A 21994-nucleotide genomic window follows, 5' to 3' on the forward strand; every position below is an offset into this window, starting at 1 on the left:
TAATTAAGCTACAACTGTCCTTACAGAGGGAAAGAAAGATGCAATAGCTTTATTTACATATAAACAATTATTCAGCTGTAAAGAGAACTCACACACACAGGAGTTAATGGAGAAATCATCAACACAGCTATCGACTACACTTAGATCTCCTCTTCAGGTGCCAGGTAGCAATTACAGACTCCTCCACCTCGGGAATTCTTAAATATTCCCCTCTTTATCTGGACTAACCTCTGCCACTCCTATTTCAAATACACTAAAGACTGTTTCAAGTTGGAGTTTGGGGATATTAGCCTCTATCAAAGCATATTTGCACAAAGTGTGTCTCAGCCACAGTACCAAACTAAAAATTAACCAGGCACATGTAACTTTATAGAGCCTGCCATAAAATGCCACCGGAGATACTGCCTGAACCATGGCCTCTTTGGAAATCCACAAATGTTTGCTGGAGAATTGGACACGTCTCGCCACAGCAAATCTCAGTTTACCACTAAAAATCCCCATGCAAGACTTGTTTTGAGGAAAAAATTTCCACCTACTCCTGCATATTTTCCTGTCCAAATACTGCTTTTGCTCCAGACACTGGCCTCCATTCCCTACTCCCAACATGGAAGTTTTTGTTGTACAATTGTGTTATTTGGAACATGGAGAATGAGGTTGGGTAGTAAATTGTCTTTGTGAGATGAATTAGGCCTAGACACAAAGGTGCCGAAGGTAATTATCACATTAGATGAGGCCCGGCCAGAATCACAAAATTAACCTCTGCACAGCTCTGCCCTATGGAGATGAGAGGTTGCTCCTTCTCTGGAGTCTCTGACCACACAGATTTCTCACCCAGAGGTGACAAATAAACCTTGTGATCCAAATTAATGTCTCTGTGAGAGCCACGCTGCTCCCTCATCCAAGAACAATCTCACAACAGAACAACTGTTCATTTTTGTTTCATTTCGTCTTTCTGCTTGGATACAGATTCTGCAGGTTCTTTTGAGCACTCTCTGACAATGCAAACCACACAACATTTCAGTTTGGAAGGTAAGCATCTCTTGGAGGTTGAATGGAGCACACCCAAGCAGGTCCAGGAGCTGTGGCACATCCTCCTCCTCCTCCTCAGAGCAGCCTCTCCCTGCTCCCCGTGTGGGACCACTGGAGCTTGTTTTCTCCTCAGACACATTCATTTCAGAGAGCTGGGTTTGAAGAAATTTCATTTCTGTCTTCCTGAAGCTCGGCTTTTGCTTTGTTTCTGCTTTTTTTTCCTTCCCAAGCTAGCTCTCCGCAGGGTTAACTGCAGGAAAGTGATGCTCAGGGAGATGGAAATGGGATTCTTTTTCTGCTTTTGTCAACAAACATCCCTTCATGGATCTTAATTTCAATTACATTGGGCCATTGTCACTGCCCAAGCAAAGTGTGCTGGCTCCAGGAATAAGCTGATGGAAATCCTAACTGGAAGCCAACTGGTGCAACAGCTCAAATGTAAATTTAAGTTCACAAAGACACAGAAGTTTTGATTTTGTTTTCTGCAATCATGACTCCTCTTAAAAAAAATATTAAAACATGATGAGAGAAATTATGAAGAGCTAAAGCTTTTTCTTTTAATGCAAATGTAGCTGAAAGTGCATTAACCACAGAACATTCATTGGGTATTATCCCAATTCTAAAATGACCGGTGATCTTATGGAATGTCTGCTGTGCCTAGGAAGGATGGAGCACAATGCTACATTAAGGAGTTTTAAGAGAATCAGTTCCATCCTAGTTTTTAAAGAATGAAACTCTTCTCTAGGTGCTTTTCCTTCAGCTCCAGAGCTTTAGGTGTTGGATAGGCTGTTCCCACCTTGGGCTCCTTGAAGATCCAGCAGGACTTGGATCAGCTCCAGGGTAAGTGCAGGACCCAGAGCAGGGCAGGACTGGGCCCATGGAGGTGAAACCAAAAGGGCCAAACCCCAATTTTGCACCAGCTGAAGCTGTGCTGCAACAACCACGTGTCCCAACCCCAGCAAACCTCACAAAGGTCAATAATCCCCTTCCACAAGAAGGCACTTGTGCCATGGATGATGATTCCTCACTGACCACAAAGTGGCTCTGATTTCAAGCTGTTAAACTCAGCTGAAGTGTCCCAGTGGAGAACATCTCTATGTAGTGTCCAATTTTGCACATTCTCTGTGCAGAATCAAACATAAATCCCTTCTGCCCAGGAAAATCCATGGTGTGCTCAAAAAGAGACTTCTCTGTATCCCTCAGAAGTTACAGCTTCTTTTTGCAGTTATTTCTCACAGCTTTTCACTAATATTTCCCACAATAGCAAATAGAATATGCACGGGCATAGTCACAACTGCAAAATTAATCCTTCATGTGCTCCCAGTTATTAATATGTTCTTCTCAGCATCTTATGGACCATATATTCATAACAACCATATGGATCCATTAAAAACAAACAAACAAACAAACAAACCCGAATGAAAACAGGTTGGCTGCAAACTCCAGAGTGGTTTTCATCAGGGCTGTGAAAATGTTTACAAATTTCCCTAAATTCCATTCTAAAAATCCCATTTTAAAATCTCCACATTAATCAGTGGTAGCGAAGCAGTTTCCCAGAAGCCATTTTGATGAAAATCAAAGCAGTTAAGCTGTCACAGAGATTTTGGGGAGGAGCCAGGAGGACTGAAGGTGTTGTGCCTGCTTTGCAGCTGCTGAAGGTACTTGTTGGAGTTCTGGATGCTGAGAATTTTAGACTTTCTGTGCTGACAGACTCTGACTCCCAGGCGAACTCTCCATTTGACCTGAGGCCATGGAAAAGGCTTCCAAAATTGAATGATAGAACTGGGATTGTGGGTGTGGAGTTGAAGTGTGTGATGTCACAGGGTGGAAAACTTAGGTTTAAGGTTTTGGAATATAGTAATATATACAGAGCAAGGTAGAAGTACATCTCCCAGAGGTACCTGCAGAGCCCAGTCCCACTGCCCTGAAATGAGGCTCGTTGCTCTGGGCCGCTCCTCCCCACAGATGACATCAACAATCTGACATTTGGACCCCACAGACTCATTCACTGTGAAATTTGTGACACGTTTTGTGTGGATTTTGAATCCAGGCACTGTAGGAATTCTGTGAGTGCTGCTTCATTGTGCCACTGAACACATTCGAGACAAAGGATTTCCAGGTGACAGGAGAGACTTAAGAGCAGAGAGCAGGAAAAAAAAAAAGGAGAAGTTTTTGAAGCTTCTTCTGTGTTTGAGTTTGGGTTGGACAGAGTTAAACTGCTTTAATGAATTAAAGAATATTGTGTTTTGTATACACATATTGTAAAAGAGCAGCCTGCACAAATTCCCAGACTGAAATTAATCTGTCATCTTGCAAGGTCACCATCACCAGGGAGCAGCTCTGGCAAAATGATGGGTGATGGAAAGGCAGAGTGAGTAACTAAATCAATGACTCAATATTGCTCTCTAGGAAATGATATTTTGGGTTGGAGGATACTCTGCTGTGAGATATCTCTGCAGTAGGGAACAAGGTCAGGAATAATATTGCACTAACCAGGAGCAAATAAACATGAGGATCTGGAATTGTAGATGGAAAAATTCACTAAAAATGTTTTTCCTACATCACTCACTAATTATTACTCATTATTAAAGTTTATAAATATTTCCTCATACCACATCCCTCTGAGTCCAAATCTTTTCCAATATGCATTTTCCATTCTAAAAATATTTTCTGTTTCACCACTCGGCCGTCAGCTGAATCCTTCCCCTAATCCTTTCCAGGTATAAAATTAAAATCAAAATGAAAAATGTAATTTCTACAAAGCCCCAGGAGCCCTTCTGAAATGTGCTGTGCTGACAGGTGGATTGCCAAACCACATTAGGACATTTTTGACCTTTTGCACTTTCAAATCAGTTGCAGTAAAGATATCAGGCATTTTGCAAGAGGAGCTCTTCCCAAAGAGAATTCCATAAAGAGTTGCTTCTAGGAAAATTTCCTTCTATTTCAGAATATGAGTGACAGGACTACTTTAGAAAAAGGTAAAAATCACAAAGATGAAATTTTAGTGATCTGTTAGAAGGAGCTGTTAAATCCTGGATGGCAGAGTTACTCCAGATATATAAACAATATTATGGTGAATAATGTCTTGTCTATCAAAATTCACACAACCAGACAACTCCAGCACCAAACAATTTCCAGTCTAATGTACAGCACCACCTTATAAATTCATTTACCAATCAGAGGTAGAAAATTAGCAGAATAATCCTAGGGAATGTACTTAAGACATGGAAAGAATCATTCAGGTCTCATGGCAGAGTAGTTTTTTCTTCATACGGAATTGTTTTGGTTCCCTGTCCTCAATTTGAAGGTAAATTAACAGGTGTGATGTTTAATGAAGTTCTATAAATACTGTGGATTGCATTGCCTTAGAGATCCATGGGACTGGCGTTGTAAAATTACTGGCAAGAATTCCTTGGCTTTATTAAAGCTTTATTAGGATAAAACCTTTCTTTTACAGCAATGCAGGACTTATGTGGGAATAACTCATTTCTTGGTGGTAAAGCTGAGCATGAAGCTGCTCCTCATTGACCAGTCCCTGCTTTCCACCCCGCAAACCTTAATCCCTGGCCACCCAAACTCTGAGGAGTTCAAACCTCCTTTTGTCCAGGTAGAAATCCCCACCCAGAGCACAGGAGCACACCAGGAATGTGTCAGGCATTCTCACAGCATGGAGAAGACAAACTTCTCCACTCCCTCTTTGTTCACCTCTCAATATTTTGTCAGAACACAGATTTCCCACACCAAACATGTCCCAAGTGGAAGGAGAGCTGTGAAAAGAACTGGAACATAAGAAGTACAAAAGGAAATAATTCTGACAGGATTTCTGCACAGACTTGGAATCCCATCTGCTCACAGAACAAGTGAATATTCATCACTGACTGGTCAAACCGGGCACGTGTAACATTGTAGGACTTTTGCCTGGGTTAAATTACACCTCCAGCCTATAAACAAAGAAAAAAAAAAAAAACACTTCCAGCCTATTAAAAAAGAAACCCAAAAAAAAGACAAAAAAAACCCACCAAAAAAACACTGCAGAGAGATGAAACAAAACCCTTAAACTGTATTATTCACAGCTTGCATGAAAAATATGTTTAAAATTGTATTTTTATACATGATTTCTTCCTGCATTGAGAAATATGGATTATTTCTCATTAATCGACAAGGAATCAAGCCCAGTGTAACAAAGTTTCATTAAACTCACTGCTCATTCAAAGCTGCAATAAACCTTTTTCAATACACTACTGCTCTTTGATTGTATATGAGCAAAAGTGCATTTTGTTTCTGTACTTCAGAAATATTCTTACAAATACTGTCACAGAATTTCATTTGCTCATAACACGAATTTCACAGACTACAGAACAGACTGGCAGCGACTTTAAGCCAGAAGCCACTGCCACGAAAATGACACGATTGTTACTCAGTGCTAAAGTTTGATCTCTTTTTTTTTAAATCCCACTTTATAAAACATCTGACTCCTCTCTTTGGAAAGTGACCTTCTCTGGGTATCTTGTAGAGCTCTAATGGCAGACCTGTGCTCTCCCTTCCTCCTCCATCCTCCCCAGCCAGTGGCAAACAACCCTAAACCCCTTTTGGGAGCACATCCTGCTGCCTCAGTGTGTGAGAACACGAGCAGAGCCTCTCTCCTGCCTGGCTGCAGTTTTCATTTCATTGGAGCTGGTTGGGCTGATTTCCCCTGCAAACATCTGTGACTTAAAGCCAAGTGTGACTTTGCATACTGCCCACAGGATTTCCTCCGTTTCCCACCATTCCTCATTCCTGGGATCCTGCCTTGTTTTTTCCCTGCTGTATTTTTAAAGCCTGTTCTTCCCAAAAAGATCCCAATGACAGTCTCCTGCTCAAGTGTTATGGATTTTCATTAAAATTGCTAGGTGGAGGAGGGATATCAACTCCCATTTTCCTATGCATTTCATGTGGAGCTGCATCCAAGATGATGTGAGTACCCCCAAAATAGCTGCTCAAAATGAATCATTCAAACCAGCTTCCAGCTCCTAACAGACAAGGACTGAGCCACCATCACAAAAACTTAAAATGTCATATAATGAGAGAGTGTTTTGTGAGCACAACAAGCATTTTGTAAGCAAAGTGAAAAATAAAAATCTAACTTACGTGCTTTTTAAATTTGTAGCATGAATATTATCTGTTTTACTCAAATTTGACCACAGAAATAACAAAAGCCTCATCATGTATAAAATTGATGGAAAAATAAATAACACCATCACAGGGGTCAAGGCTTCTGCAGCAAAATAGAAGGATTCAAATGAGCCTCCAGATGGGAAACAACTGAAGCTTTTCACAGGTTTAAATCTTGCTGTACCTTGGGGCTGCTGCTGAACTCCAGCAGTGCATGTATGAGCAAGCACACCAACCCCCCTGTGTATCCACACACACACACAGCTGCAAAAAAATCCAGTGCATTACAGCCCTTTTTGTATCCTCAATATTCAAAGTGCAATGATGATTTGGAGGGGTTTCTGTTTCTGCCATTTTTCTTTCAGATACAGATTACAATAAAAAAAATTTCAGGTTCTCTTTTTTAAATTTTACTCTTTACCCATCCATATCTTACCAAAATTAATTTTAGCTCCATGAAAACAAGACAGAAAGTTCTCTGATCCTTAATAACCCCATTTTTGAACTCCTGCAGTCTCCTCCTTTAGCCTTTGCAATCCCAATTTGCTATCCTTTAGTCTGAAACACTACAACAGTTGGGCTGGTGCTGTAATTTGATTGCCTCGGGCTGGTTTTTTCCTTCCTTCCTTCCTTCCTTCCTTCCTTCCTTCCTTCCTTCCTTCCTTCCTTCCTTCCTTCCTTCCTTCCTTCCTTCCTTCCTTCTTGTCTTTCTTCCATTCCTTCTTTCCATCAGAGGATCCTGCCTTGGGCTGTTGAGCTGCACCACTCACCCTTTGTTCTGACGAGGTCTCATTGGCTGCCCATTCACCAGATTTCCCAAAAAAATCACAACCTGGTCTGATCTGTTCACACAAAGCAACCCTGCTACCCTGCAAAATCCACCAACTAACCTCTCTCCACAATTCCCTGAATCATCTCTACAAGGGACCCCCTCCTAGTGGTTCCAAGCTCTGCTTTAGATGCCACTTCTGATCCAGAAAGTCTGGATATGGAAAAAGAAGTTTCCTTGTTAAACTCTCACCATAGAGAAAGAACCTGCTGCTAGTTCTCCTCAAACTACACATTGCTAATTTTCAAGAATGCTACTTGATGGGATTTATGACAAATTTTAAAAGGCTTGTGAGGAAATGAGGATTCAGCAGCTCCCTGAGTCTCCCACACTCCATGGCCATGTCATTCCCCCAGGAATCACACTGAGGGGACAAATGCCTGCAGGCCAAAAAGAAGAGGTCAGTTGGGATGGACACTGATTAAATTCCCATTTTGGTGCTCTTTCTCCAGCACCACTGACAGAGAGATTCACAGGGGAGAACAACCTGCTCCAGCAGGACTGGGCACTCTGGGGACCTGTGGGGTGATGGAGAAAGGATGGATTCCTCAGCAGTGAGGTTTGGGGAAAAAAACCCAAACCAAACAAACAACAACAATCCCAAAACAAAATCCCAAAGGAAACAACCAAACAAACACAAAGGCCATCAGTCAGAGCAGCCCAGAAGGTGACAGGAGTACCTGGGAGAAGGATGACACCCATCGGGGTCATCCTCACAGCTTTTCCCGAAGTGCCAGGGATCATTTCATGGACAGGCTTTCAGGGTTCTCCTGTCTAACACCAATTTCTACAGACTAACACAGACTCATCTCCCTCCAAGCTGGAATTTATATCCAGCGGCTTGGTAAGGTTAGAAAGCATAAAGATAAAAATGCCAATAAAGATTATAGGAGATGATTCTTCCCTTTTTCCCTCAGCACTCCCCCAGGCCAGTGCTTTCCCAGCAGAATCTGCTGGATCATTGCATCCCAGACAGAGCAGCAGCTTCACCTACGGCGCCGCTCCAGCTCTGTGCAGAGCTCGCACCAGCTGCTCCAGCAGAGCTCAGCACAAAGAAACAAAACCCTTCCTTCCCTCTCCTCCTACAGTGTTTAAGCCACACATCTGCAGTTGCCAAGTTCTCTTTTCGATGCTGGAAATTTACATTTGCCTTCATATACACACATGCTCCTTTATCACACTCTGATAAGCTCAGTTTTTTTCTCATCCCAGATGATGTTGGTACCTGCTACAGAGGAGAAGCTGGACAGCTGCTCCTGCAACAAAAAGTGTGGGGTTTTTAAACTGAGTCCATAAAGACTCATTTTAATGGGCAAAAACAAGATCCATGTTTGTCTTTTTAAAGCCAGGAGCTTGTATAATTTATGCTCTCTTCTTTTTGGGTCTGGGCAGAAGGATTCACTGCACATCATTCCCAGAAGATTTTACAGTGAGTGGCAAACCTCTGCTAAACATTGTCATTTATAAAGAGATACTTGAAATTATAACAGATTCTAAAACAGAGGTGTAAAGTTGCTGCAATTAAGATTAAGAAAATGTTCACCAAATTCAAACTATAAAGTTATTATCTCTGCTATATTCCAGCCCAGCTGAGGTAAGTCACTGATCCCAGCCTTGGCATTTCCAGTGCTCTTTCACTTTAAGGAAAGGGGGGAAGAAACATGACCACAAATCCCAAATAAACCCTACAAAACCCAGCCTTCCACCACATTCTCAGACTGGATTTAGCATCAGCTCAGGTCAGTGCTGGTACCAGAACTGGCACTAAATGATCTGGGCCAACAGAAGGTGGAAGCAGCTATTTTCATATTTATCAGATAATCAAGTTTTGCAGGACAAGTGATGATGATGTATAAAAGTTCCATAGCAGCTAATCAAAGACAAAACTTGAGGAAGCAGCAAAAAGCTCATAATGAAGAAATATATTCCACCACAGGTGGCAGGAAATTGTAGCTACTGATAACAAGTGCTATGGGGCTCTGGCAAAGAAAGACAATCAGCATAAGCATGAAGGCAAAGTAGTGATAGCACCAATAAAAAAAAAGCCTCAGAGCACTCTCCAGAAATCTATAGTGAGAATCAAGTGACAAGTAATAAATTTGCATTTTCTGTAAGACCTTGCATTTAAACACATTCTTAAATACTTTGTGAGCTTCAGGAGCTGGCTGCAGACCATGTGTTGCTTGAGAACATAAAAAGCAAAGCATCACTTCACTGAGCACTGAAGCATCAACATCTGCAGGGAGAGATTATGGAGAAATCTCAAACGAGATTCAGGAAAAAGCTGCTCAATCCACCCAAATGGTGCAAAGGATGGAGAAACCAAAGAATTCAAGGTTTGGGGGTTTTTTAATCCTAATTTTATTCCATTAAGATTCCACTAGGTTTTTTTGCTCTTGTGTTTCCACTGTTGTATTTACGGGGTCCCTCGTGGCAGGAAGGGATGATGAATCTGACTCCACGTTCTCAGAAGGCTAATTTATTATTTTGTGACACTATATTATATTAAAGAATACTAAACTGAACTATACTAAAGAATACAGAAAGGACACTTACAGAAGGCTAAAAAGATAATAATGAAACTCGTAACTCTCTTTCCAGAGTTCAACACAGCTTGGCCCCAATTTGCCATTGAGTCAAAACAACTCACAGCAGAAACCAATGGAAAAATCACCTGTGGGTAAACAATCTCCAAACACATTCCAAAGTAGCAAAACACAGGAGAAGCAATGAGATACTTATTGTTTTCCTTTTTCTCTGAGGCTTCTCATCTTCCCAGGAGAAAAATCCTGGTCAAAGGGGTTTTTCAGAAAATATGAATGCCGCATTCCACATTGTATTTTAATCTACACCTGTGCCTTGGAATATGACAGGGACAAGTAAAGGGCAAAGCAGGAGCCTGAAGTCAGGGCCAAGCCTGAAGCTGGCCAAGGTGGTCCCATCCTGGAGCAGTCACAAACTCCTCTCCAGCTGCATTTGAAGAAATTCCCAGCTCAGGGAAAGCCACACAGGAAGGGCAGCAGATCACAGAACCCTGCAAAAGCTGGGCAATGGCAAATACCCATTCAGGATAGGCATTAGTATCCCTGCCTTAGATGAATTCTCCAGGGGAAAAATGGATTGCAGTGGGAAATTATTGGCTCAGCAAACAGGGAATTCACCCACTGTGCTGCTGTGGGAGAACACAGCTCCTGAATTCAAGGGAACTCCAACAGCCACGGCCAAGAGCAGGCAAAACACAGAGCTCAAAGCTGCTGAGCAGCATCTGTGAGCTTAATGCACATTCCAATAAGGACCAGGTGAAAAAGGAACTTGTGCTTTGTCTAAAAGGAGCTCAGGCTGATTTACAGTCAAGGTGAATTGGAAAAGAGAGGAAAGGACACCAAAATCAAGGAGAGACTTCCCAGCACCCAGGAAAGCAATAAAATCAACTAGGGGGAGAAAAAAATCCCCTATCCAGACTCTGCTGGATTTATGCAGTTCAGTTTCTCCCTTAAAAAGGGAAATTTAACACGGAAATGCTGGAGAAAGTGGAGGAATCAGCAAAGCAGGCTCAGGTGGGGTCATGTAAGGAAAAATTCACTTTTCCATGGGATCAAAAGACTTAAACTATGCAAAAAGAAAATGCTTCTCTCTGCCTTTCAGGGCTGAAATTGTTCAATGTAGAATACTCTGAGTGTCAAGAAAGGCTTGGCACATATCCTTTGAAAAAGAGTGTGAATAAAGACAAATGTTAACACACTTCTTGGTGAGATTTGATTTCTACATATTAGCATTTGAATTGTACCCAGCCCTCTGTGCATGTCACATTAAGAAAATTCCCATTTCTGTGCTATGCAGAAAGAGAAACCTGCAGAAATATGGGCTCCAGGAAGAGCCAGAAGCCAGTAAAAATCTGGGAGCACACCCACAAACCCTGTACCATCAAAGAGCCTGCCAAGGAAAACCCTAAAGCACAAACACACACACGAATTTCTCTTCATGGGCAGCAGCTCTTTATTGATCACAAGCAATTTATTGATACCAACAAGGATTGCTCCAAAGTCAGGAGGAATTTCTCATTTGCAGCTGCTCCCTGGAGCACTTTGTCTTTCTTCAGAGAGGGAAATGTGTCCAACAGCACCTGCAAGGAGCCCCTGATATAAATCAAATACATTTCTTCCTGTCCCTTGAGCAGGCACTGAAGTCTCACCTGACTTTCCCCCCCAAAACTGCTCAATTCCTTGGGACCCTGGGGAGCACAAACACTCTGTTCTCTCTGCCAGAGCAGCCCCTGACACTGAGGCTCTTTGCCATTTTTAGCAGTCAGGTCACACCAAGACAGGTGAGAATTGCTCAAATCCCAGGGTAGCACTCATTAATTAGAAAATTAACTGATATTATGTAATAACTTCATGTTAATCCATCCAAGAGATTATTTGAACCAAACACACAATACAGAATTCAGCAGGAATATGCTCAAATTTTTTGGGTTTGTTTTTTTTAAATCCTAATTTTATTCCGTTAAGATTCCATTAAATTTTTCTGCTCTTGTGCTTCCACATTGTATTTTAATCTGGTGCTCAGGAGTCTGGTGGGATGTTTAGGCAATAGAACACATGAAGAGGTTTGCACAGCCATGCTGGGCAGCCTCACAGGGCCACAGTTCCCATCACCTTTAAAACAGGAATAAAAATCCATATTTTTCTAATGCACTTCAAGATCTACTGATGAAAACCCCATGCAAGAGCTCCTGTCAGCTGTTACCCTCTCACTGAGTATGGATATGTTGGAATATTAACCTTCCTGACCTCTGAAAATAACATAAAATTGAAATGAAGCAGTAATTGTATGATTATAAATGTCACTAACATCAGACAGTAGGGAAAGACTAATTAAAGGAAGTTTGCTCTTCAAAGGAGGAAGAGTTCAGATTCATTCACAGATATTTATATATTTAATTTAGTTGTGCAAAGAGAAAATGAATGTACAGGTAGCTGTAGGGAAGAGCTCAGATTCATTCACAGATATTTATATATTTAATTTATTTGTGCAAAGAGAAGATGAATGTGCAGATTTTTGTAGGTACAGATCTGCTCTGCTTCTGCACAACCCCTCTGAAGGAGCGTCATCACATTCACAGGTGCCAGAAAAAGGAACAGGCTCTTCTTCCCCTTCAAATGCAGGGACAGAAGAAGCCCAGAAATGCATGGATGGATGGATGGATGGATGGATGGATGGATGGATGGATGAGGGATGGATGGATGGATGGGTGAGGGATGGATGGATGGATGGATGGATGGATGGATGGATGGATGGATGATGGATGGATGGGTGAGGGATGGATGGATGGATGGATGGATGGATGGATGGATGGATGATGGATGGATGGGGCTGTCTCTGACATCACACCAGGCTTTGCTGACATCTCTCATTGTCTGGGATGAGCTGCTGGATAATTTGTGCTGGGGATTGCAGTGAAGGGAGCCCCATGCTTTGCTCTTTGCCCCCAGTGGAGGTGGCAGAAGTGACAAAAGCTGTCTGCCAAAGGTTGTCTCACTACTGGAAAAGTTTCAGTGGCTTCCCAGTGCCCTGAGTTTACAGGCCAGGAGGAGCAAGTGCAGCTACACAAGATAAAACCATTCCTTCAGCTTTCCATCACCAGTTCCAGCTGGCATTTCAGGGCTGAGCAGCTCAGGAACAACAGCACAGCCCAAAGTTTCTCATTAATAACTCCAAAAAATCACAGGGACAACAAAACAAAACCAGGAAGGATTTCACATGGGAACATCTTTAGGAGAGGACAACACCTGCAGCTGCCTTTGAGAAGAGCAAATCCTTGTGAGCTCCTGAGCTCAGCAGACACATTCCCAGAGCATTCCCAGAGCTCTAGGACCTCCTGGCTCTTGTCTAAAGCTCCCTGCCAAGGTCTGACCACAGCATGTGCTTCGTGTTCATCAGTGCAGGCAGCAACACCTTCCATGTGTGCAGCCTCAGCTCTGGCTGGGAGTGAGTTAAACTGAGTAATCCAGGGATTCAGCCCATTTTATCCTGGAATGGGATGGGAGAGGCTGAAGGCTCTAGGAAGGTTTGTTTTGGGGGTTGCAATTTTTTTATCTCTACAAGCTCACTGAATTGTGTGGTTGTGCCTGGCAGCTTGCCTTCCACAACAGGAATTGAAACTATTGTATGGAGAAATAGAGAAAATTACAGTATTTCAAACTCTGTTTATTTCTCTGGAAAAAAAAAAAAAAAAAAAGGACAAAACCTCGGGAGGCTTTTCTTTTTTTAATAGCTGAATGACTAAGAAAGTTCCCTCTCTAGTAAGTCTGTCTTCACTTTTCAGTCTCTTACAGACATTTAAATGTCTGACAAATAGATTATAGACTACTTGTTTTAAGAGTTTTGGGAAAAATGAAGCTTGAATCTGTATTACTTTGAAAGGCAAGCACAATATTTGGTCTGCACAGCTTGTGGCACCTATTAAAACCTTCATTAAAGCACCAGTGACAAACTGCTGCTGTCAGGGAGAAGTGATGCTGAGCACTCTGCAATATTTGATGGTACAGTTGCCCACACACTCATTATGACCATGTTTTCATTCTGCTCTATACTGAAAAAATATAGGCACCCACTAGAATATTTTGATAAAAATTGGGTTAGTTTTAGCTAAAAGAGCCTATCAAACATTTACATGGAGGTGAGAACTGTAGGTGCACTCATCGCCTGAGTGGAAATCTGTCTGGAAATCAGGAGTGGAAAAAGAGAGAAACCTTTGAGTAATTTCTCCCCACATTTCCATTACATAATATTTTGAATGCATTAAATCCGTGCAAGTGCCACTTTGTATAATATAATTATTTTTATTAACTTCCTAACACAACTGGTTTTTTTCAGGTTTTTCAATATACTATGTAGAAAAATTAATCTAAAACAATTTTGTGCAGTATTCTGCATAGCAGGTACCCAGAACTTAGAGCTCCAATCTATAGACAGCTTCCTTCATTACCCACGGAAAACCAGCAAAGCCTTTTAATCTGAGTTATTCATTTCTTTGTGCTTCTGCTATCAATCTTTAAGTCTGCTCCACACACATCATAGGAGAGGGAGAGTTCTGTGAGCAGACACCCAAAGCAACAGGGTGCTCTTGCTGTCCTTCCTATGTTTACCTGCTGAAAAAAAGAGTGTGATTCTCACTCTTCCCTAATAACTTGCTAATATTCTCAATATTTTTGGAATATATCTATTGTTGTCATAAAGCAAATTTGCTCAGACATCTCCTTGCAATCAGAAAAATGAATACTAAGCTTATACTTCACTCTACAAAATTCTATTTTACAGTTAATACTTACTAATATTTCTTTATTGGTTCTACTATTTCATAAGCCCAAAATGTACTTGCTGGTGAATGCTATTTTCCCTTTTTACTCTAAGAGTTTGAACATTATACCTCATTTTCCCTCCTTGGTTAATGAACCTTCATCAACAAGAGAGGTAACAAATGAAAATACAGATTGTACATGCATTGTATCACCACTTGCAAGTTACTAGAATCACTTGCTATTCAAGAGAAAATTCAGAATAAATACCAGCTGGTACAAAACAGTGGAATGTTTATACAATCAGTGGCAGTTGGGCAATGCCATTTTAACAAGATTATGAAGTTCAGGCAACCCAGCCTGCCTGGCTTTCAGTGCAGTTCTAGCTAAAGAAAAGCTGGAGATAATGTGGTGCTGCCCCATACCTAATAGCACTGGCTGGATTCCTGCTCACCTGGGTGGAACATCCTCTAAATGTATGCCTTCCACAATGTAATAATTAAATCCCCCACCACCTGCTTACAGAAATTAAAGTCTCATCACTGCTAAGGCAGAGCATTTTCACACAAGTGAAAAATGATAAATTAGATTCACACTGCACCAAACATGGTGACAAATGTATCAGCACTCCACCTGGATCTAATAATTTTATTAAGTTCAGCTTATAAAACATAGCTCATTATATAGATCAAAAAAATAATTAAGCCATGCACTATTACTGCTGGAACTTCCATTTCTGCATCCCCACACTTGCATTCCACACTATAACTGATAGTTTACTTGAGAAATTCTAGTTTGTGAGTAAAATTGAGGATTTGCCTTATGAAGAACAAATTTATAATTGCGGGGGAAAATCCCTGTCTACATCAAGTACAGAGGAATCATTATTTAGTGCAAAACCTCAGGGTCTGGGGGCTGTGGGAGAATGCAGAACTCTGCCAGAGGTACCAGTCTGCAGAGGAGCCAACTCCTCCTGCGCCACTTCCATGCTGGGATTCAGCATCTCCTCACACAATCCACCAGCAGTGCGCTCCAAACAGGTTTGTCACATTCCCTGATCCCACATGTCACATAGCACAACGTACAGAGACAGCAGATTGATCTTCCTAGCCAAGGGAATCTCTCCTTAAACAATGGAAAACCATCACTATGTGGAAAAAATCTCTGGAAAAGTGAATAGAGCACATCTGGGTCCTTGGCTGGCATCACCAAGCCAAAATTCAAGATTGTCTTTACCAATCGAAGTGAATTCCTCAAGAATTTTCCAGAATTTCTATGAAGTTACAACAGTAGATTTTTAATTTGAGGGAGGAAAAGAAAAAGAAGCAACTTACAGTTGTCTTGTAAAAACAAGCAAGTGCCTCATGAACAGGGTTCTGAGTCATATAACCAGCTGGGTCTTCTCGTGTTGGCTAATCAATCTTGATTTCAAAACTGGAAGAAAGAAAGAAGATAATTAGACTTGACAAACCCCAGAGAATTAAGCAAATTAATAGAACAAACAAGGATTGATCTAAAGGATGCCCCACAGGAGAAACAGATCCAAGAGCAAACATCCAGTGTCATAAATAGTTAGGGACATTTTGCAGTAAAATCAAGGGATTAAAAAGTTCCAAATCTGTGACCAAAGATGTGAATTAAAAGCTTGCAAACACAGTCCCAGTGATATCTCTTCTTACCCATTTATCAGAACTGTAGCCCTCTGGCCTCTCATATTTGTAAATAAATGTGATATTTTATGTGTTTGGGGACTGAAAACCCCGTGTGTGTTGTGTCTGTGTGAGAGGGAAGGGCCAGCAGAGAGAGCAGGAGCAGAGGGGAGACATTCCTTGCATGACACAAGAACTTGGAAGGGAATAATTGAGAGGTCTTAGGGTCAGCACAGCGATGTTGTGGTGAATAAGTGACATTCTGGGTGGTTTCATAAGAGATGCTCAGGAGGGTGCAGGGAATGACAGGCAAGGAGAGTCCCTCCTTGGATGGGATGTGGGAACACATCCCCACTACACTGGAAGGACAGACAGCAAGAAATGCGTTTTTCATGTTTTGGTACTGAAAGGGATGGTTGTGCTCCAGCACGATGCCATGTCTGAGCCAAGCACAGAATTACACTGGTGTCACACCACAGCATCTGGCAGAGCCAGAGGGGACACTCCTGGGAGAGCAAACATCCACTTCTGGCTTGTGAGTTCCAGCTAATGATCAATTCATCACACCCCTCAGTAAATCATGTTTGGATTCAGCTTGCAAAAACTGGATTGTTTAAGGCCCTTTGAACACCATGTGAAAACATCTTTCATTATAAATGAGGATTTCCCTGCAGACACCAGTGGGATCACATCTGCTTCATCTTGGATTAGCATAAAGGAGTGACTTCCCCCATGCTCCTGCCACTGACTGTCAGCTCTGCCAGGTTTGGCACTTCATGGGCTTTATTCAGTCTCCACCTTGTGCCCAAATGAACATTCAAACTATCCAAACACATCTCAGTTCCATATTGCTGGTTTTTGTAGGACTTATTTGAGGTAGAGCAACACCCCTTAAATATTCTTACTCTAACTCAGGTCAGTTTAGTTTGTGTAATTTACCAGGGACTTCCAGGACATGGACACCATTCTTTTTTAAATCACATTTCAAATGTATTGTGAAGGTTAATGCACAACCCAGTGCTCCAGGACCACACAATGCACCCAGAATTCCTCTCCCCTCATGTCTGTGGAAATCAGTGGGAGCTGATTTTGTGGGGATGGAAAGACAGGACAGGAGTGAATGGCTTCCTACTGCCAGAGGGCAGGGTTAGATGGGACATTAGGAAAAAAAATCCTTCCCTGTGAGGGTGGGCAGGCCCTGGCACAGGTGCCCAGAGCAGCTGGGGCTGCCCCTGGATCCCTGGCAGTGCCCAAGGCTGGATGGGGCTTGGAGCAGCCTGGGATGGGGGAAGGTGTCCCTAAACATGGCAGGAGTGGAATGGGATGAGCTTTAAGGTCTCTTCCAACCCAAGGCAGCCTCTGATGTGACTCTGTGATATTTAATGCCAAGGGATGCACAGCCTTGCACTGCCCCACACAGGGCACTGACAGTGAAGGAGGAACACACGGAACCTGCCTGCTACAAACAGGAACCTGTATAGGGTCCAGTCTGAAATCCCAGTTTCCAGACCCTGTCTACCAAAGAAAATATGACTTTTGGAACAGGTTTCTAACCAAATATTTATTATCAGGCTGTACCACCAGGTGGCAAGATTGCAAAATAAAGGAATTTTTAAAATTGTTCCTAAAACCCATTCAGTTAGGGCTGCTTCAAGGACCCCTGGCTGGGCCATGGTGATAGTTTTGGGAGGACTTGGGCAAGTATTTAACATGTACCCACATGGGTCTGTAAAATAAAGTATTTTAACTTCTCTCTGCCACCCCTCATGTAGTCAATAGTCAAATGGAACACGAGATTTCCAGTACATGAAAAAAGGAAATTGTGGCCACCAGCTGCACTTCTGTGAAGAACTTGGTTTTCCCACTGTTTTCATCCTGCTCCCTCTTTCCCTGATAGCCATTTTAACCTTTTCAAAAGAGCCTAAAACCTGACATGACTGCAGGGAACCACATAATAAAGGGAATACAACTCAAAAAGATTAATGAAATTACTTTGCAAAGAGAGAGTAAGGACTTTACACAGAGTGTACTTACAATCATTTGGGTAATTTTGCTCCCATATATTTTCATTTCTTGGGTTATATCCCAATTATCTATAAACCAACACACAGTTCTAAGTTCTACACTAAAGGTGTGCCATGGACACATGGGCTCAGTTTAAAGGGCTGAATTTTATAATATGTTATTTTAATTTAAACTTTAGGGAAAATATAAATCTGCAGTAACAACTTGGGAAACTCTCTCTCTACTGCCTTGCCCCTAGATCACAAAGGACACCATGTGAGCACCCAGTCCGCATTATGTGATTTATTTCTATCTATACACACACAGATAGGCATATGGTTAAATAACAGGATATAAAATATTAGTAAAGCTAATACTGGTGACCAAGCTGGTGAGAGACTCTACCTGACCCTGAGATATGCAACATAAAAGAAACAATTATTCCAGAAATAGTTTGGGGACTTTTTCCTTCCATTTGTAGCGTTGCACCTGCTCCATAACACACAGATACACTTCACAGATGCTTAAAATATTGTCATTATCCCTGGAGCTAGAAGAAATTAGGTAGGTGTAAAATAATCAGAATGTCAAGCACATTAAATGTCAAGCATAAATAAGAACCAAAATTGGAATCTCTCAAAGATGCTGGTACTCCCACAGTTGGGCAAAAAGTGTTAACTTCAATAACTGCCACCATTTGGGACTTGTATTATTATACAAACCACAAAATTCTCTGCCTTAATGGCATCAGCTTGAAAGATGATTTGGCATTAGAAAGTAGAAGTAAATGTTGCCCAAAACATCAAGAAAACTTCCTGCCCCAAAATAGATTTTTATTTGAGACTCTTGAATTCAAACACTCCAGGGTATTGAAATTAAAGAGAGAAAGAAAAAATCCAAAAGGCTTTGCAGGAGAAGGGAGGGATGAGTAATACACGAGCCTGTGTTACATGAGATGGCACCAAAAATATAAACTGCAAAATAAACTGCCAAGTTATGTTCCTTCAACCAATAAAGCAAAATAACTTGTTCAATCAACTTTTAATTCCATAATCCAATCATCATGAAAATTAAAATCAAGCACTTTCGCTAGTGAATGTATTCTAACTAAATATTTTAAAGTAAATATACCTAAAAACTAAATTAGATTGGAAATTCTTTCAAGAGAGATTTGCTTTCATCTAAATTCATAGCATCCCAGCATAGCGTCAAGTCCAGAAATCTAAACTGTAGTTAACTAAAATTTAAACTTGAAAAAAAAATTAAAACCCACAAAGCACATTATGCCATGCTTAGAGAATAGCACCTATTGTGAAATGTACAACAAAACCCACACAAGCGTTTTGGGGTATTTTGTCTGGAATCAACACCTCCTTTTCTTTCCACGTTACCTATTTAAATTTTTATTTGAACCACACTACCAAAGCAGCTTTACAGGACATTCAGAGCTTGGGAATGGCTTTGCTTTGAGGGCTTCAGGTGGGATATTTCCTGGGAAAAGTGTGTGGCCCTGGAGAAGCCCATGGAGAAGCCCACAGAGGAGCCATGACCCCATCATAGAGATGTTCGCATGGCCAGAACACCACAAAATACTGAGTGTTTAGATGTTCACATGGAGGACATTGGCACTCTTGAACAGAGGCAGGATGGAAACTTTTCTCATCCTTTCAGCCTTGGGGCAAGAGCTCTTCTCTTGCTGGGAAGAGCTGGAGCAGAATCAATGGAACTGATGAGGGGATCAAGAGGAGCAGGGCTGAGGTCAGCAGAGCACTTGGCCTCAGCCAGAGCAATCAGCCCAGGGGAGCAACAGCGTGGATCTGATTTGCAGCATGAGAGCATCAGGGTTCAAACACCTCCCCAGAACCTGAGGAGGGAAAACATCCCAGGGAGCTAAGCTTTAAAACTCCAGCCTTCCCGCAAAGCTCCAGAACCCCCCAGACACGTCATAGCTCACCAGCATGAGCTGTGCTGTGCTTCAGATTCCTGGAGCCTGAGAGAAAACACTCAAACTCACAAACTCATCCAATTTTACAATGAATTGATAGAATTAGGGCAAGACAGATTTACTGCCCTGCTTTGAGGAGTCAAGGCTCTCTGCACTGTTTAGGACTTGCTAACATGCACTGCTAGGATTAGCATGCCAGCTTAAGCCTCTGCTTCAAAGGCCAAACTAACAAGAAAATACAAAGTATAAAGGTATTAATAACTGGAGTTTAAATTACATTAAGGGCTTTGTTGGCTTTCTTCTTTGCCTTATTAAATAGTAAGAAAATAGAAAAAACAATCCAAAATTTTATAAGTAATATGAGGCAGTGCCATATAGGTGAGCACTCTTCCTTGAGGTCTTCCTAAAAATAATATTTTCTCTTCCTAGAGAGTACTGTGATCCAGCCACAGACTCAGGCAACTGAAGTACGTGTTCACATTTAAAAAAAATAATAATAAAATCACATCCTCTTCATGTTCAAGAACACTCTCTAAAGCACTTATTCTATAAAAAGAAATCTGAGAGAGTACATACACCTGATTTATTTCAGGAACCAAACAAAAATAACAAGAGTGCCACCTATCCTTCATTAGGAATAACAAAACTTCCTGTGGACTGACCTTGCTGCTAAAAACCCTGCACAACAAAACCTGACAGCTAAGAACATATAAAACTCTCCACCTGGGCAGAAACTTGGGGGAAAAAATGCAAAGGAGTGTTGCATGGAAAAGAAAGATTAAAAAGAAATACAGGAGGATGAGGAGGACTTGAGAAAAATAAATCTGTTAGGTATCAAAAGTATAAAATCGAAAATATTAAACCCAGGAAAACTCAAGATGTTTTAAAGCTTGAGGCCACATTTTGGATTTCAGTAATAACTTTGTGAAAATAAGTTTGTGTGCAACATGCAAGGAGCAAACTTGGTCTAGAAGTACAGAGGCATCAGCTACCACTGAACAGGAGACAGGTAATATTTATTCAGTGCAGACAGCTGGAGCAGCAGAGAGAGGTGGGAGGGTCATGATTTATCTTTTTTTAAGTTATAGCAGATAGAGAAGTATTATATACTATATTGTATAGTAATATATTACATACATTGCTCATACAGATGAGCAGTCCCAGCACCTATACCAGGAAAATAAAAAGAAATTATTGCATGTAGTGATAAACACATAAATATATGTATTATATAAAATAATTATTTAAAAATATAAATATATGAGATTATATGTCTATAAATATAAATATATATTACATATTATTTTATACAGTTAATTATCTTATTATGTTTATATAAATATAAACAAATATAAAAATATTTAGGCATTATAGATAAATATATTTTATTAATAAAAAAGGAGAAAATTTTAACTTTTTGGCAAACAGAAGTCATGGCTCACAACCTGCTACATGTGATGAGGGAAAATCCATATATTTGCATCTATTAAAATCCAATAGATATTTGCAGGCTTTCCAAACTGCATCCCACAAAGGGAGCCACATGAAAACTAAGCCACTGTGAGAAAACAGAGAGGGCCTTTGCTTTTCAGAAAAATCTGGTGAAGATATCTGGTGAAGCAGGGCTCAGTTCTCCCTGCAGAGCTCTCCAGGGAACGTGAAATGGAAAAGGGAACAGCAGCAGAGCCAAGGGAAGGGGCAAGGTTCTTCCTGACAAGTGAGTAGGGGCAGCCATGAAGAAGAGTGAAAAGACCTTTCCATCTGCAGCTGGACATTAGGGCAGGAGATTAATTTGAACACAAGTCCCCACAATACAATAAACACTTGAAAAAATGAATTTACTACATTTACTGCTCAAATAGGGGAGCTCTGAGCTGATCTCCTCCCCAGAGAAGTGAGGCTGGGATAAAATAGGGACATAAAACATGGCCTTACACGGGACAACATCCCCCCCATTTTCACACAACCACACAGAGCAAAAAACAGTCAAGTATTTGTCACCTCTCCTATGGAGACAGCCTGGAGAAGGCTCCAGGGAGAGCTCAGAGCCACTCCCAGTGCCTAAAGGTGCTCCAGGAGAGCTGGAGAG

The 21994-nt window shown here is 41.3% G+C and overlaps 1 protein-coding gene across 1 annotated transcript in view; it reads right to left on the reverse strand.

Moving 5' to 3' along the window:
- The window catches only part of ATP2B2 (ATPase plasma membrane Ca2+ transporting 2), a 388824-nt gene that overhangs the window by 236520 nt on the left and 130310 nt on the right, over positions 1 to 21994 (reverse strand). Inside the window, exon 3 of the mRNA XM_041427564.1 lies at positions 15642 to 15741. The gene's annotated coding sequence lies outside the window, so the exon portion shown is untranslated. The remainder of the gene's footprint in view (positions 1 to 15641; positions 15742 to 21994) is intronic.

Source organism: Onychostruthus taczanowskii, unplaced genomic scaffold (assembly GCF_017590055.1).
Source record: "Onychostruthus taczanowskii isolate IOZ18803 unplaced genomic scaffold, ASM1759005v1 scaffold116, whole genome shotgun sequence".
NCBI lineage: Eukaryota > Metazoa > Chordata > Aves > Passeriformes > Passeridae > Onychostruthus > Onychostruthus taczanowskii.